Genomic DNA, 14,279 nt, shown 5'->3' on the forward strand with positions numbered 1-14,279 from the left:
AGGAGATAATGCAGAGCGTACCACAAAACAATCCTCCAGCTTCTGACAGAAATATTGTCAGGCAAACAGCAGGAAGGAAAATGTACAAGAACACACACAGGCAGCTATGTTCCTTTACAAGGAATCTGAGAAGGGAAATAAAAGAAGTGATTTAGAAGTAAGTAAGTAGCTGACAGCGAGAGCAGAGTGATTTCTAGCAGCAGCGCAGCAGGCGACAAACCTTAAGAAGGCAAAGATGGGGGCGAGGGTGAAGAGGTTAAGCAGCAGAGAATGAAGACATGAGAGAAATGCGAGAGCAATGCGCTGCGATTACACAAAGCCTGTTATGTCAGCTGAGGTACTTCAGGGAACTCAATGTTAAGAGCAATACCAATGCAGCAGCACACAGCAACTTCTCCCTTGTTACGCATAAACCCACATCCCCACGGTTCACTCACTTACAGTTAGTTGTCTCACTGGGAGAAGAAAGAAACCTGGGCACTGCCAGCTGTCTCTAGGAAGCCTCACATCATCTGGAGCCATGACATTCTCTCACAGGCACAAAACAGCCCCTTGCCCCTCAGCAGTCTTCTTCAGGGTGGAGAGGAGGGGTCACAGAGACACAGCAGTCCACACACCCAAAGATTTACACCTTAACACCAAAACTCTGTTCTTGCCTGGAACACTGGTGAAACAACCACCAAGAGCAGACAGGTTCTCACAAGGAGCTGGTTAGGCAGCAATAGCCCACAGCTGTAGCAAGGGCAGAACAGGGCCAGCCCCTTCCCCCCCCACTAGGGCACACCTGTGGTTCATCTCATGGATCAGTGCCAAAGAGAGACCACAGCCCTGAGCTGGTGGGTATCCAGCCCACTTTTAGTTTTCCAGATGTCACCTGCAGCTCACATTGGAGCTTTTTTAGAAGAGAGAGCTCAAGGTGGGGATGGCCAAGTGCCCAAGAGAACAAGCCAGACTCAAGCCTGCTTGGGCAGCACAGGTTTATACCACTGCAACACCTTATGATCTATATCTTGACCAGTAGATCTGGATTTGGTTTGTGGACATATAGTATTACTTTGAAATTAGAAAGGAAGAATGAGTTCTCCTTTCCAAGAGTTTATTAAAAGCCCAGCTGAGGACAGGAATTTCTCGCTAGTGGATGTTGAAAGTTGCTTTTTTCCCCTCTCGGTTTGATTTCATGGCACATGGATAATTTATTCCAAAACTGTGGAAAAAAAAAACCCCACAGTAATGTTAAAAAATGTGGAACCTCTTTTCATGCTTCCCCCCCCAAATAGTCCACAGCCTGAGTGTCCAGCCTTTTAGCTTGCCAGGGTCACACTGTGTGAAGAGAAATTGTCTTAGGCCACATATAAAATACATAATGTTGCTAATGTATACAGTGTATGTACTTGTTTTTAAATATACTTTTTATTAGAGCATAAAAAAAGAGAGCAACAAAAACCATAAAGCTGATGGGTTGGACAAATATGATCTAGAGAGATTTTTTTCAGTTCACAAAGGAGGAATTTGGCCCAGTTTCCTTGTAAATAAAATGCTGGACTGAAAGCATGTTTATATCCCTGCTCACAAGTAGCACACAAGCAGCAGGATCACAGGGTTGATGCGGTATGGAATCCCATTTCTAAACAGAAAAGAAGCATCCAGCAGAGTTGTTGAAGACTAGATAAAACAAACAAATCATTAAGGTGGAATCAAGTTAACACGGAGCAAGAATGGGAGAACAATAATAAAAATAGTGAATTGGTTTATAAATGTCAGAACTAAACTGTTTAAACAACGCTATTTCTTTTTAGTCACTTGTTCATGGAAAGTGTTAACAAACTGAAGCTGTTCTTTTTTGACGCCCGTGTGAACTAGATCACATCTTAGATGGCAGCTGTGCTAATTCATCCATGCCAGGAGCCTGTCTGCTGAGATGATGGCAAGAGGCTTTCAAAATTCCTACAGCTGTGCTGGTTTTGCACAGGAACCTCAGCACAAGTCTCCCCAAAGGGAGAAGAATTACCAGGGTTTTGTGGTCCTAAAAAAAAGTCAACAGAAACCTCTATCAAGTAACTTCCAACACCTAATAATTCATGGGGATATTTTCCATTGTGTGTTTATACAGTTTTTGGACGTTATGCTGACATGGCAGCACCTTTCCAGCACATCAGGGAAGTTTATAATAGTTTAAGAATCACAGACGCACAGAATGGTTGGGTTGGAGAGGACCCTAAAGCCCACTCAGCCCCAATCCCTTGCTGTGGGCTGGTTACCCCCACCAGCTCAGGCTGCCCAGGGATGGAACATCCAACTTGATCTTGATTGCCTCCAGGGATGGGGCATCCACAGCCTCTTTGGGCACCCCCTTATAGTTTTAAGTGCTCTGTCTCAGAAATGTTTTATCCATATATATATATATGAATATATATATATATATATACATAATTTTAATAAACAAAGCATATTTATTTACCAAAGGGCCACATGTAAGATATTCCATATGGCTAAGCTTCCTTTCAACAAACATGCAAAAGCACTAAATATTCAGGTCATCCGAAATCACCCTCACAGAAAGCTACCTGAAAACCAGTGAGCATTTAAAGCTGACATGGTGTAAGCAAACACAGCACCGTGTGGCTGTTAATGAGACCGCACGTGATGCTGCCTGTGCAAATGAGACATGTATCATCACCAGAGAAATATTCCATACACTCCATCATAAATAATTAAGATAAACTTGCTTTCCTCAGCCCACTGAAGGTAATGCCATTTGGCTTGGGTTTGTGGAGCTTTCATTTCCCTTCATTGCAGCTTTTTGGAGCTGATAAATTCATCACACCAAAACAATCACCTGAGCATCACCCCAGCAAACAAACCGGCTCTTACACCCGAATCTCCCAGGCAGGGACTGTAATTACTATCAGCCTGTGTGACACAAAATTATGTAGTAACGAATGGCAACAGCTCACTGGGATGGATGTGGATCAGGAGACAAAAGGAGAGGATGAACGAATTGAAACCTGTAACTGTTCAGAGAGGCAGTGGGAGGATAAGCACAGAAACACATTTAGGATTCAGTTCTCCAGGGAGGGTTTGTTAGCAGAGACACACTCCCACTCAACACACAAAACCAGGTGCCATGGTGCTTTTCAGTGCACAGTTGCCATGTGCAATCACAGCCTCCTGCTACGCTGTTCCCAATTCTAGCACATTGGGGCAACATTTCTGCAAATACTGCGCATTTCTGAGCAGGCATCTGTTGCACACTCCCAATATATTTGTATTCCTCTAAAGTGGGCATTTCTGAAGGTTTTTCCACAGCATGAATGGGAAACGTGACCTTTTCAGATATAGACACTCCACCATGTGCTGCACCCCACTAAGAAATGCTGGCTATCCCAAGGTAGCACCACAGCAATGTGAAACTGAATATTTGGGTAGGTAACTATTTCCACTGCCTTCTTGTTCACGATAACCAGCATACGCTCTACTTTCAACAAATTCTTCTTGCTTTTTCCACCTGTCTGCTCCCAGACATTTCTAGCCCACGGTTTGTCTAGTTTTCCCATGCATCCAAAGCCATCAAACATTCGCCATACCTTCAGGTGCCAGTAAACCTTACTGAACACCCATTGGTGGAACTCAGAAGAGCAGAGTAGAGCAAATGAAATGGCTGATATTCACCTGGATTCCTGAGCTGAAGACAAGAAACATAATTTGGCTGCAAAGCTGCAGTTCACATGATTATTTCTGCTTATTTCCTCCTACTTCCACTTTTTGTTTCCCTTCCCTACTTTTGTTTTCTGCTTCTCTCTATTTCATGTTTCAGGTCTTGTTTCATGTGGGTGCTATGTGTGATGTAAAGCCAGCCCAGTAACAGGACTGCATATGTGTCATGCACGCGCTTGTTCGCTGAGCAAAACAACTGAAATGTTAGAAGCAAATTAATGATAACATTCACTATTAGATCTCAAAGCTGAGGCTGCAATTATTGTTTTGTTGACTAGAAACCTAAAAAGTAGTAAAGGACAGAGTGATTTGACCTACGCTTAATGCAGCGGTAGAAACTGGAGTGTGATGCTCAGTGAATTGGTAATTGTAGCTACGCTGCAGCTGCCATCTGAACTAAGGCTCCTATTTAAAATTTAAATAAAGCTTAACATGTGTCCCAGAGATGTCAGTTTTGATGTAGTGGGTTCTTTTCAGGTGTTAAGAATGAACTCCCACTACAGGAACTTTTCCTCGCTGTCATGGTGGGTAAAATTCAGTCTTTGAGCTGCACCAGTCAGATACACCCTCTCTTAGTCACCCTGCTTCCTCCAGCTTACACATCACTTCACACGTACTCTTTCCAGAGTTCATCCCAAAACTTCCATCTCTACATTCTCTGGATCCATACTACACATAACTCTTGCTTATCCAAATGTTTCCATGTCTGCTTCTTCCGGAATATTTGGTCTCTGCTACACAACCCCTTCCCTAGGGCTGATTTTGTCACAGTCAAGCTGAACCGTGTTGTGCAAACTACAATTACTTAAAGGATGAAAAACACTTTTGTGAGTGCTTTGAGGCTAAATTGCTGCAAAGTCCTCCAATATCACTGCATCAGCTGAGAGCCCCCAAAGAGAGGATACAGCGTAAAGCCACGTGAGGGATAATGCCACACAAAGTGATTTACCTTTCTCTCTTTCTGGTTTTCTTTCTTCTGTCCTTTAGGACTGTCTAACACCAGGATGCGGTTTCTTCACCAGTGCTGTAGAGCTGGGAAAATAAAATTAAAAAAAAAATAACCAAACAGGTGAGCATAAGCTGCATTTTCAGGCTTCATCACCTCCCTGCCTATGTGCAAGGCTGGTGCTGGCCCAAGATGAGCAGCCTCCAGAGAACCTGCTTGTTCCCATTTATCAGCCATTTCAGATGAGTCGTGCCATGAGCACCCTGCTCCGCCACATCTCACCAAAGCAGGTGAAATTTTAGCAAAGAGCCCAATCAGACTCTTTCTGCAGCTCTCATCACAGGAGGACAGTAATTAGCAGCATTCAAATCAAGCAAAACCTATTTTAACACTTATAAGGTGCTACCTTTAAACAGACACCTCACTAGCAACATGGGAAATCCTTATGCTCCCAAAATCAACATGCCCTCTGCTTCTGCTGCTTAGCATAATCTGAAGGCAACTCGTTCATTCCTTTTGTCCTCATGGCCATAAGTCTAGAAAGGAAAAACCGTTCTGTAGTCTGATGGAGGAGGCTTAGAATCAAGCTAGTGTGCTTGGTTCTGAAATAAAAAGGAGGAGAAGTTTTCTGAGTGCCAACCTACGAGAACCTTACGTAGCCTAAGAGTGAGGTAGGAATAGTTTAACAGGTCAGTCCACAGCCTAGAAACAATTTGCTATGAGATTATTTTAAGTTTGCTAACTCTTCCCTATCGAATTGGCAAATTTATCCACATCTTGTACACAGAAATGAGCCTGATGTAGTTGTGGAGGTGCTCCAATACATATGCATCTCAAACCAACCAGAAACACCCCAAACCAAACGCTTTCTGTCCTTGCTCAGCCAAACACAGCTTATTTCTGTGCCTCCGAAATCTCTCTTATTTTTCTTTTAATACTTAGACCTCAGTGGAGATCGCAGCCTTGGGTTTCAAATCTTGGAAGCGTCTAGAGAAGGGAAGAGGGGAAATAAAAAAAGGCCAACGCAGTTGGCAGTTTGGGTGGTATTAAAAAAAAAAGAGTATTCAGGCAGAGCGTAGTGAGAATAGTGGTTTGGAAATACAACCCTAAAGGAAGAGTCTCCAGAGAAACAATGGGAAAGGAATAAATAAAAAGAAAGTTATAAATTCATCTATTTGCTCTTCCCTGACCCTTGCTTTTACTCCTCTTCACAGCAACTACCCTGGGAAAGGCACAATGCCTTCCCCTGTCACAATATTGAGAAAAATTGAAATGGGGAAGAAAGACCACCAGATGCTTTATTGTCTTAGGCGTTTCCACATAATTAGCCGGGAATAAAGGTCCTCTGCATGGTTTCATTGCTCTGAATGAACTTGGATATTGCTACACAGTAGTGTGTTTTATGATTCATGCTCTGTTATCCAGTGGCTTTTTGAAAACTGCCAGCTACTTTATCACTGACGGCCAAGCCTGGGCCTGCAACTTAAAATGCAGCAATGCAAAGTTAACTGTGCATGACAGATGTCCATGAAATTGTTTAACACACGCACGCATGCATACCCCACACACACAGCTCTGTCTCCAGCCCCTCTCTCTCGCTGCGAGGTCAATGTCGCCACTAAATAGAAATAAAACCCAGTTACTGCAGAAGAAATCGTGAGCAGCCCCCTCCAATTCCTGTGTGCTCCCAAAGTGGCCACAAGCAGCAGCTCCCTAAGCTCTCCCTCTGGTCAGGAAACACAGGGCTGAGGGCCCAGGGTTGTAAAGTTCTCCTGGGCTTCTCAGAACCTGCCAAGTTGTACTCGGGGAGCACCACCTCCATGGGAGAGATCCACAAGGCCTAACTAACTTTACACCTCACTCTACATTGATCTCTGTGGCAGAGGTCCACGGGGTCTCCCAACTTCCACGTGTGCTCCTGCCGTGAGCACAACCCCAGCCAACGTCGTGGTGACATCCTTCCAGAGGGGCCCAGGAAAATGCCAGAAGCAGCATATTTGTCCACTGGCCATGCGTGGGAAGCTGCTGGTGCTGGTGTCACCTCGTGGGAAGCCTGGGTTTCTCCGACCTGCTTGTCAAGCCCCATGGCACCAAGTGGGCGGGGGGGGGGGGGGGGGTGAGCATATCCCTCTCCTTTCTTTGCCTTCCATGAACAGCTCTATTGATTGCAATTGGGTTATTAGCATGGGAAGGTGGTACCGAATGTGAATGGAAGTGACAGCAGCGAGGCAAAAGAAAGAGAATGGTGAATTGGCTCCCCCCGGAAAGAGAGGGGAGAAGCCCCCTGACCCTGACTGGACTTGCTTTGTGTTCTGGGATGGACGAGCCCTGGCCCCAAGGTTTGCTGGCTGCTCTGATGGGCAGGAAACAAATCCTGTGAACCCCGCATACACACAGCCAACTGAGGCACGTAGGATGGGATGGATCTGTACCACCACAGAAATCACCTGCAACAAATGGAACATGCAGAAAGAAAATCCAACTAAGGTACAAAATGGAGAAGGATAGGGTCCCCATTTCCTTCTGTTGAAACAAATATCTTCTGCTGACTTCATGTAATTTTGCAAAGGAAGCAAAAACAACACTACAAGGGATTCTGGGCCCTAATATCCCAACTTACTTAGCTTAGAGGTTTGGGTTTGTGCATGGTGCCCAGCCTGCAGCAAGGTGAATGCAGTCCCACCCCTCCGAGTGAGCCACGGAGCTCAACGGGACTCCAATGGTCTGCATGCCCTCCCTTGTGCATGGGGGTGCATGCGGCCGGTGGGTGGCCCGCTCAACATTTTGGTGGATGTTTCATTCCCACCCCTTTTACTACGACCCTGGTCAGGCCACTTTTATGCCAGTGACAGCTTCATGAAGCACAAAACATGGAGCAATACATGGCATGAAATTGGCAACAATGCCGAGCAAAAGAAGGAACAATTCTCTGGCAGGATGTGATCACAGTATGGCTGATTGGATCTGGAAGCAGATGCCAGCAGCGGGTATTGTCCTGGTGACTGAAAAGACATGACCCCCGAGGTACAGAAGACAACGAGGCCCTCCTTATGAACCACAGGGGGAGGGGAGAGGAGGTGAAACCAATGAATAAATCAGGCGATGGAAACAGGGGAGAAAAGAAAATGCTAAAGAGGACTTTTATGGGGAGCGGGGCAGCTCAATGCGCAATAGCTCTACCTCCCCAGCTAGCTGAACACTTTCTCAGACAATGGCTTTTTAACAGATGGGAGCCCTGCTGAAAGGGGCCAAGTTGTGTGCGGTTGAGAATCCCTGTTTGTTTAGTCTGCAGCTCGGGCAGGTGTCTGCAGAAAGGCGATCCAGCAGGTTAAGTGCCTCAGAGGCGTTTAACACAGGCGAGCCGGCGTATGGAGGAGGACTGGTTTCACTGGCAGGGCACTGATCTTGTTAGACTTGTGTGTGAAGCCCTGGGGATGGAGAGGAAAAAAGCAACCTCTTTTTTCCTTTTCTTTTAAGGACAGATTTTCTTGTGCTGTGGCAATCAGGCCCTAGCAATAAGCCCTGCTGGTGAGGCTGTTTCATTTCACAGATACTGACAGGGCACGAAACATCACAGCTTGCAATGTCACAACTCTGTGCTCCTGTGGGTGTTCGATCCTTTCCCCATTCTCCTACAATACATTTGGAAATCCAGCTGTTAACAGTGCTGCTTTCTGAATGGGCTACTTTCTCTATTTCTGTGTTTACCAGAGGTCCTTGAAATTCCTCTCACACAGCTCCTGACCTCAGCAATGGGGAATTATCCTCTGCAGTAAGAGAGATGTTCCATTCTGGTTGATTATGGCTGACATCTCACTAAAAGAGCAGCAGAGGGTCCCACCAACATTTCCCTTGCATGGTGAGAGATGAAACTGGTAGCACAGTCTGGCCCTCTGCTCTTTGTCCAGCCTCCAAGTGTTTGCTGATACACTCCCTAGCACCCACAGTGTGAGAGTCTTCTTGCAAGATCCTACCCAGAATGGCCAAGTAATAACAGAATAGTCTGTGCCAGGAACATGAAGCAGGGGGACTAAGGTAGGAAAGAAAAATAGTCAGCATTATGCCTGAGTGCCAGTGAGGATTTCACCTCCACTTGCACTGAACCACAACAATCCCTGTAAATCTGAATTTCATAAAATTATAGATTTTTTAAGGTTGGAAAAGACAAGTACTTGCACATTTCCAGGGACGGTGATTCCCTTGCTTCCCTGGGAGCTCCATCATTTCAAATAACCAAAGGAGAGGGCGAAGGGACACCACCAAATGAAGCTAAGTCGAATCCACATTGTGATGGTCTTGGTAAAAGCATGGATTCCACATGCCCAGTGAGACTGTCATCCTAGTACAGGCATTTCTCTTTTACCAATTCCTGTGTTGTCTTGCTGCCTTACTTGCCCTAAACCTAAAGCTGGTTCACAGTGGGAATAAGAATGTTGCTCTTACTCTATTAGAGCAGCCCTCTGGAGAATAAACAGGTATCATTAATTTTAGGGGCTGGAGGTAGCACTGTGGTTCCATTACTCAACCAGTGCCTTTTGGCCCCAGGGCCGTTTTTTGTACACCTCCAGGTCTGTTTTAAAAGAGGGAAAGGAAAGCTTAGTTTGTATATGAATTGTGTTGCTGAATGGCTACCGAGTCCACTCGTAAGAAACCTGCAAAACCATTTTAAAGCAACGCTCACTATATCAAAAGCTTCATTTCCTCCTTTCTACTTAAAAAAGAAAAACAATCCTCTCTCTGGCTGAATTGGCTTAAACGCTATAAAATACTAACATTGTTACATATGCAATTCGATTTTTGATACCTATTTTCTGGCAACAAAACCAGGGTCTTCAACTAGCAGTTTAGACACAAAGGTCTTTCTAAATAATTTCCAACCTGTAAAAACTCTGATTTGAATATTTCTGATACAAAGTTAAGCATTTTTCTTCAAAGCATCTAAGAACATTGCTAATGCTCTTTCTGAATTTCCCCCTTCCCATTTAGTTATCTTTGTACTATTCATTTTTAGAGGCTTAGAGTGGAGTTTATGCGGCATTAGTATTCATAGGCACATGCTAATTTACTCGTATACTCAGACACGTAAGTGGGTTTTTTCAAATGAAACAGAGAGGATTAGATCTAGATCACTTGCTCTGAAGAAAAGTTGTAACGAGCCTCAACTTTCTTTTCTTTTCAACACAGAATCAATTACTACGACAAAAGTTTGTATTCCACCCCCCAAAAAACATAAGCATTAATCTGCTGCAGTCCTGCAAAAAGGAAAAATAACGTACCCTGGCTTCCCCCCTCCTCCCTCCGTAGGGTTCTCAGCACAGCGGCTGCAGCTGAGGGCAGGCAGCGATGCGGCTTTGCCCGGCTGCGCTCACCGGGGAGCAGAGTGCGCTCCTCGCCTGCGTTCCACGGGCACAGAAATGTGCTCAAACCCACACATGTGGCTGAGCGAAACTCGTGCAAAAGCATTTTCTGGCTGTCCTGCAGCATATTCAGCGTATGGTTCGAGAGGAGCCATGCTGCATCTTTGACTCCGTTTTCCGCTTTGTAACTCAGCTTTGGAATGCTATTGCTGTTAAGTATATTAACATCTGAAAGTCAGCTCAAATGTTCATCACTTTTTCCTATATTTTCTGTTCGGAAACAAGAGAACTACCTTCTCCAAATCCAGTTATGCTGTGAATTTGATTTGGAATATGTAATCCTCCAAGTCACAGTAATAGAGTTAAGCAGGGTACGAGTAAACCCTTTGCTGCTCCCTCGGACCGCCGGGGCTCGGAGCCTGGCCCTCCCACCTCCACCCCACAAGCCCTGCGTGCCTCTGGGCCACAGCCATACAGCCACCGGCATTAGTGCCGTACTTCTTTGGATGCCCTCCAGCGGCCAAGGCAGCCATAATGCCAGCTTCGCTGTGCTGCAGCAAGAGCAGGGAGCAGCCCCCGCAGACTGGCACCTTCATGAAAAAAGCCCATTTCCAGAGGGCGAGGACTCACCCCCAACAAGCGACGCGTGTACAGTGCCCTGCCCTGCAAATGAAGGGGATTTACAAGCAAAGCCGCAAGCTGTTCTACACCACTGGCTCCTGCACTCTTGGGCATGCTTAATTGTGTCCTCCTGTACAACCCAGAGACTCACTCTCCCTTGGGAGTCTAAAATTACAGCTGTTGTTTGGCACCAAACTTGGAGAACGCTGCCCTACTGGAATGTAAATATCTTGCAGCAAGCTGCAGAGCAGTTCATTACATCGTGCACACACAGGTGGGGGATGCAAAATCCGATATTCCTGAGAAAGGACAATGAAGAACACTTTCTCTTTTCGTTTGCATCAGTTTGAAATACCTCTGCTTGCTTCTTCCAAGTACTGAAATAGTTCATCTTTAGCCCTGTGTACATTCAGAGTAGCTCCCTACTGACTTCAGCTGTTGAAATCACCATGTGGCAGTTCTACCTGAAGCAATTCTTCTGAAAGATACTCATCACTCATCTTTCCATTAGAATCATAGAGTCATAAAGGTTGGAAAAGACCACCAGAATCACCACAGCCAACCACCAACCCATCCCCACCTTGCCCACTAACCACATCCCTCAGTGCCCATCTCCATGGCTCTTAAACACCTGCCACCTTCCCTGTGGAGCCTGTTCCAATTCACCACCACTCTTCCTGGGAAGAAGTTTTTCCTAATATCCAGAACCTTCCATGGCACAACTTAAAGCTACTACCTGTCATCCTATTTGATGTTACATGGGAGAAGAGGCTGACACCCACCTTGCCACAATCTCCTCTCAGGCAGTTGTAGTGAGTGATAAGGTCTCCCCTGAGCCTCCTCTTCTTCAGAGTGAATTGCAGTTCCTTCAGTCACACATCATAAGACCCTTATGTGCTCTGGACTCTGCATGGCTCTGTTGCCCTTCTCTGGACACCCTCCAGGGCTTCAGTATCTTTCCAATTTGAAATTTCCCATCTGCTTGTATTGGTACTTCACACAGTATTTGGGCATCTGACCCAGAAGAGCAGCCCTGGGGCAGATGTGAATAGGTGGGTTGTAGAAGGAAAGCATGTTCTGAGTGCATGCCACTGCCCTGCTGCTTCCAGGAGTCCTTTCCAACAGCTGTGAGTTTCCTGCAGGCTTCGCATTGCTTTGGCCTCTGCCTATGCAGGGCTCAGAATGTCCTGAATGCACGTTGGCCATTTTGTAAACAGATTTGGGAGGGCAGAGTGCTTGATAGATCGGGGCATCCAATGCTGCTTGTTTAGCAAGGAATGCTTTCTTAATTTCTTATTGTTGTGTATGAGATTTAGTGCAGATCCTTTAATTTAAATGTCAGAATGTAAGCAGTAATTTATTTCCATAAAATGAAAAGCAATAAAGTCAAATATATTAAGCTCTGGCAGTGAGAGCTCAGATTATACAATTTATAATTGTTAAAAAACAAACAAGCAAAAACCCAGCAAAAAACTACACCACAGAGGATGAGTTATTGTCTCTCACTTAAGCATTTGATTCAGGGCTGGTGAAAGCAGCCACTAGAGGAAAAAAAGGAAAAAGAAAGAAAAGAGAAAGAAAGAAGAGCAGGAGGAGCCAATGTAGGACACCAAAAGGTCCTTCTGGCCAGCACTGCCAGCTGCACAGCCCAGGGCCTTGCCACTGCGCAAACTGTAGGATGCCAGCATTCTCCTTAACTGCTTCTTACCTTTCATATTGCCACTAGTAATTAAGACACTGAAAGCTCCTAGTTCTGACTGTAGTGCAGGGTGACCAGGCTTGCAGCCGTTCCTCATCTCACACCAAGAATCAATGGGCAACTTGGACCTCAGTTTGTGCATTCTGCCCTTAAAATTACATTCTCTAGCACCTGAAGAAATATATAAGGGAGCAAGACTTTTTTCTCAGTAACAAAGAAGATCATTTTTCAGTGCCCAGCACCTGAAACAGCAGAGATCTGGTCCTCTGTATATACACACCACTGCTGACAAAACTCACAATCACAAGGAGAAAGGGAATTCAGGTGATGATTATCTGAGGCAAATAAAAAAAGGACTACACACAAAAAGTAAAGGTTAATGATGAAAACATGTGTTTCTGAAGGTAGGGTAGTACTGCAGCTGCCAGCTGCACCAGGACTCAAGAAGGTAGAGCTCTAATACCTGCTTTGTCAAGCTGTGTCTAATACAACCATCGGTAATGGGAAATACCTAAATTACCCTTGCAAAACCTTGGCTTTGGAGAAAGTGTGTAGACATTGAAAAGCACATTATAATCCTGTTCTTTCTTCCTTCAAATGTAGAGTCCTCACTACCAGCATTTAAGAGACACATGAGAACCAGACCTGAGGACAAAACCACCAGAAACAGCCTCCAAAATTCTGCCATATACCACAGTTAAAGAAATTACAGAGATCAACAGCAACCACTAAGGCTGAACTAAAGAACCCAGATTCTGGCAGCAGCACATATGCTAAGCCTCCCCATGTCCATGTCTTCTGCATCTTTTCAGGAAAGCAAACCACAAACCTTCCCAAGCTACCTGTGGTCACTGGAGCTGGCTTGTGCTGGTACACTGTGTTATTATTTGAGGGCAGTGGCTGGAAAAGGATCTGGGGGCGTTAGCTGACATCTGACTGAACATGAGCCAGCAGTGTGTCCAGGTGGCAAAAAAGGCCAATGGCATCTTGGCTTGTGTCAGAAATATTGCAACCAGCAGAAGCAGAGAGGTGACTGCCCCTCTGGATACAGCTCTGGTGTGGCCACATCTCAAGTGCTGTGTACAAGAAAGACATCAAGGCCCTGGAGTAAGTCCAGAGAAGGGAACAAAGGTGTGCAGGGCCCAGAGCACATACGGGTTGTATGGGGAATGACTGAAGGAACTGCAATTGTTCACTCTGAAGAAGAGGAGGCTCAGGGAGACCTTATGGCTCTCTATGACTCCCTGAGAGGAGACTGTGGCAAGGTGGACTTGGGGATCCTAGTGGTCTTCTCTAACCTTAATGGCTCTGTGATTCTCTTTCTATTTTTTTGTCCTTTGGGTCCTTTGGCACAGAAGGGGTTGGAGAAGCTGCAGTTGCAGTAGGAAGGTAGTTTGGCTGCAAGAAGGACTTCGGCAGAACCTGGCTGCTCTACTTGGTGAGATAGGGCAGGTGCAATTGTGAGAGCTTATAAGGACTGGCAGGATAGAGCGCCAAGTGTTGAGACCTACCTGGTTTCCTTGCAGTCTCCACCTTGAACAGGATGCAGAGCTTTCACAGCAGCTCCTCCAATACTACTTAATGCCATCACTCGCAGGCCTCAATGAAGCTTGAATACCAGCATTCACCTCTGGTCCGGTGTACGCACACCTCCTTTTTGCTAACCCCTAATGTATTCATTGCCTTATTTTCATACATGCTGATTGAATAGCGATTTATCCCTCCAGTGCGAAGCTGGTCCCTCCATACTAAATGTGAAATCTTTATTCCAACCAATGTCTAAATCATTGTTTTCTGGCGGCGCAGATCATGTGGCAGAGATTATTAATAGCTCTGGTCTCTACACCACTTGACACGGCGCTCCAGCTGTCATTCTGCTCCCTGGCTCGTATGATTCTTGCACTGGTGAAGTGCCAGGCTCGGGCCGAGCCCATCAGTCACT

This window comes from Excalfactoria chinensis, chromosome 4, assembly GCF_039878825.1.
Source record: "Excalfactoria chinensis isolate bCotChi1 chromosome 4, bCotChi1.hap2, whole genome shotgun sequence".
NCBI classification, from domain to species: domain Eukaryota; kingdom Metazoa; phylum Chordata; class Aves; order Galliformes; family Phasianidae; genus Excalfactoria; species Excalfactoria chinensis.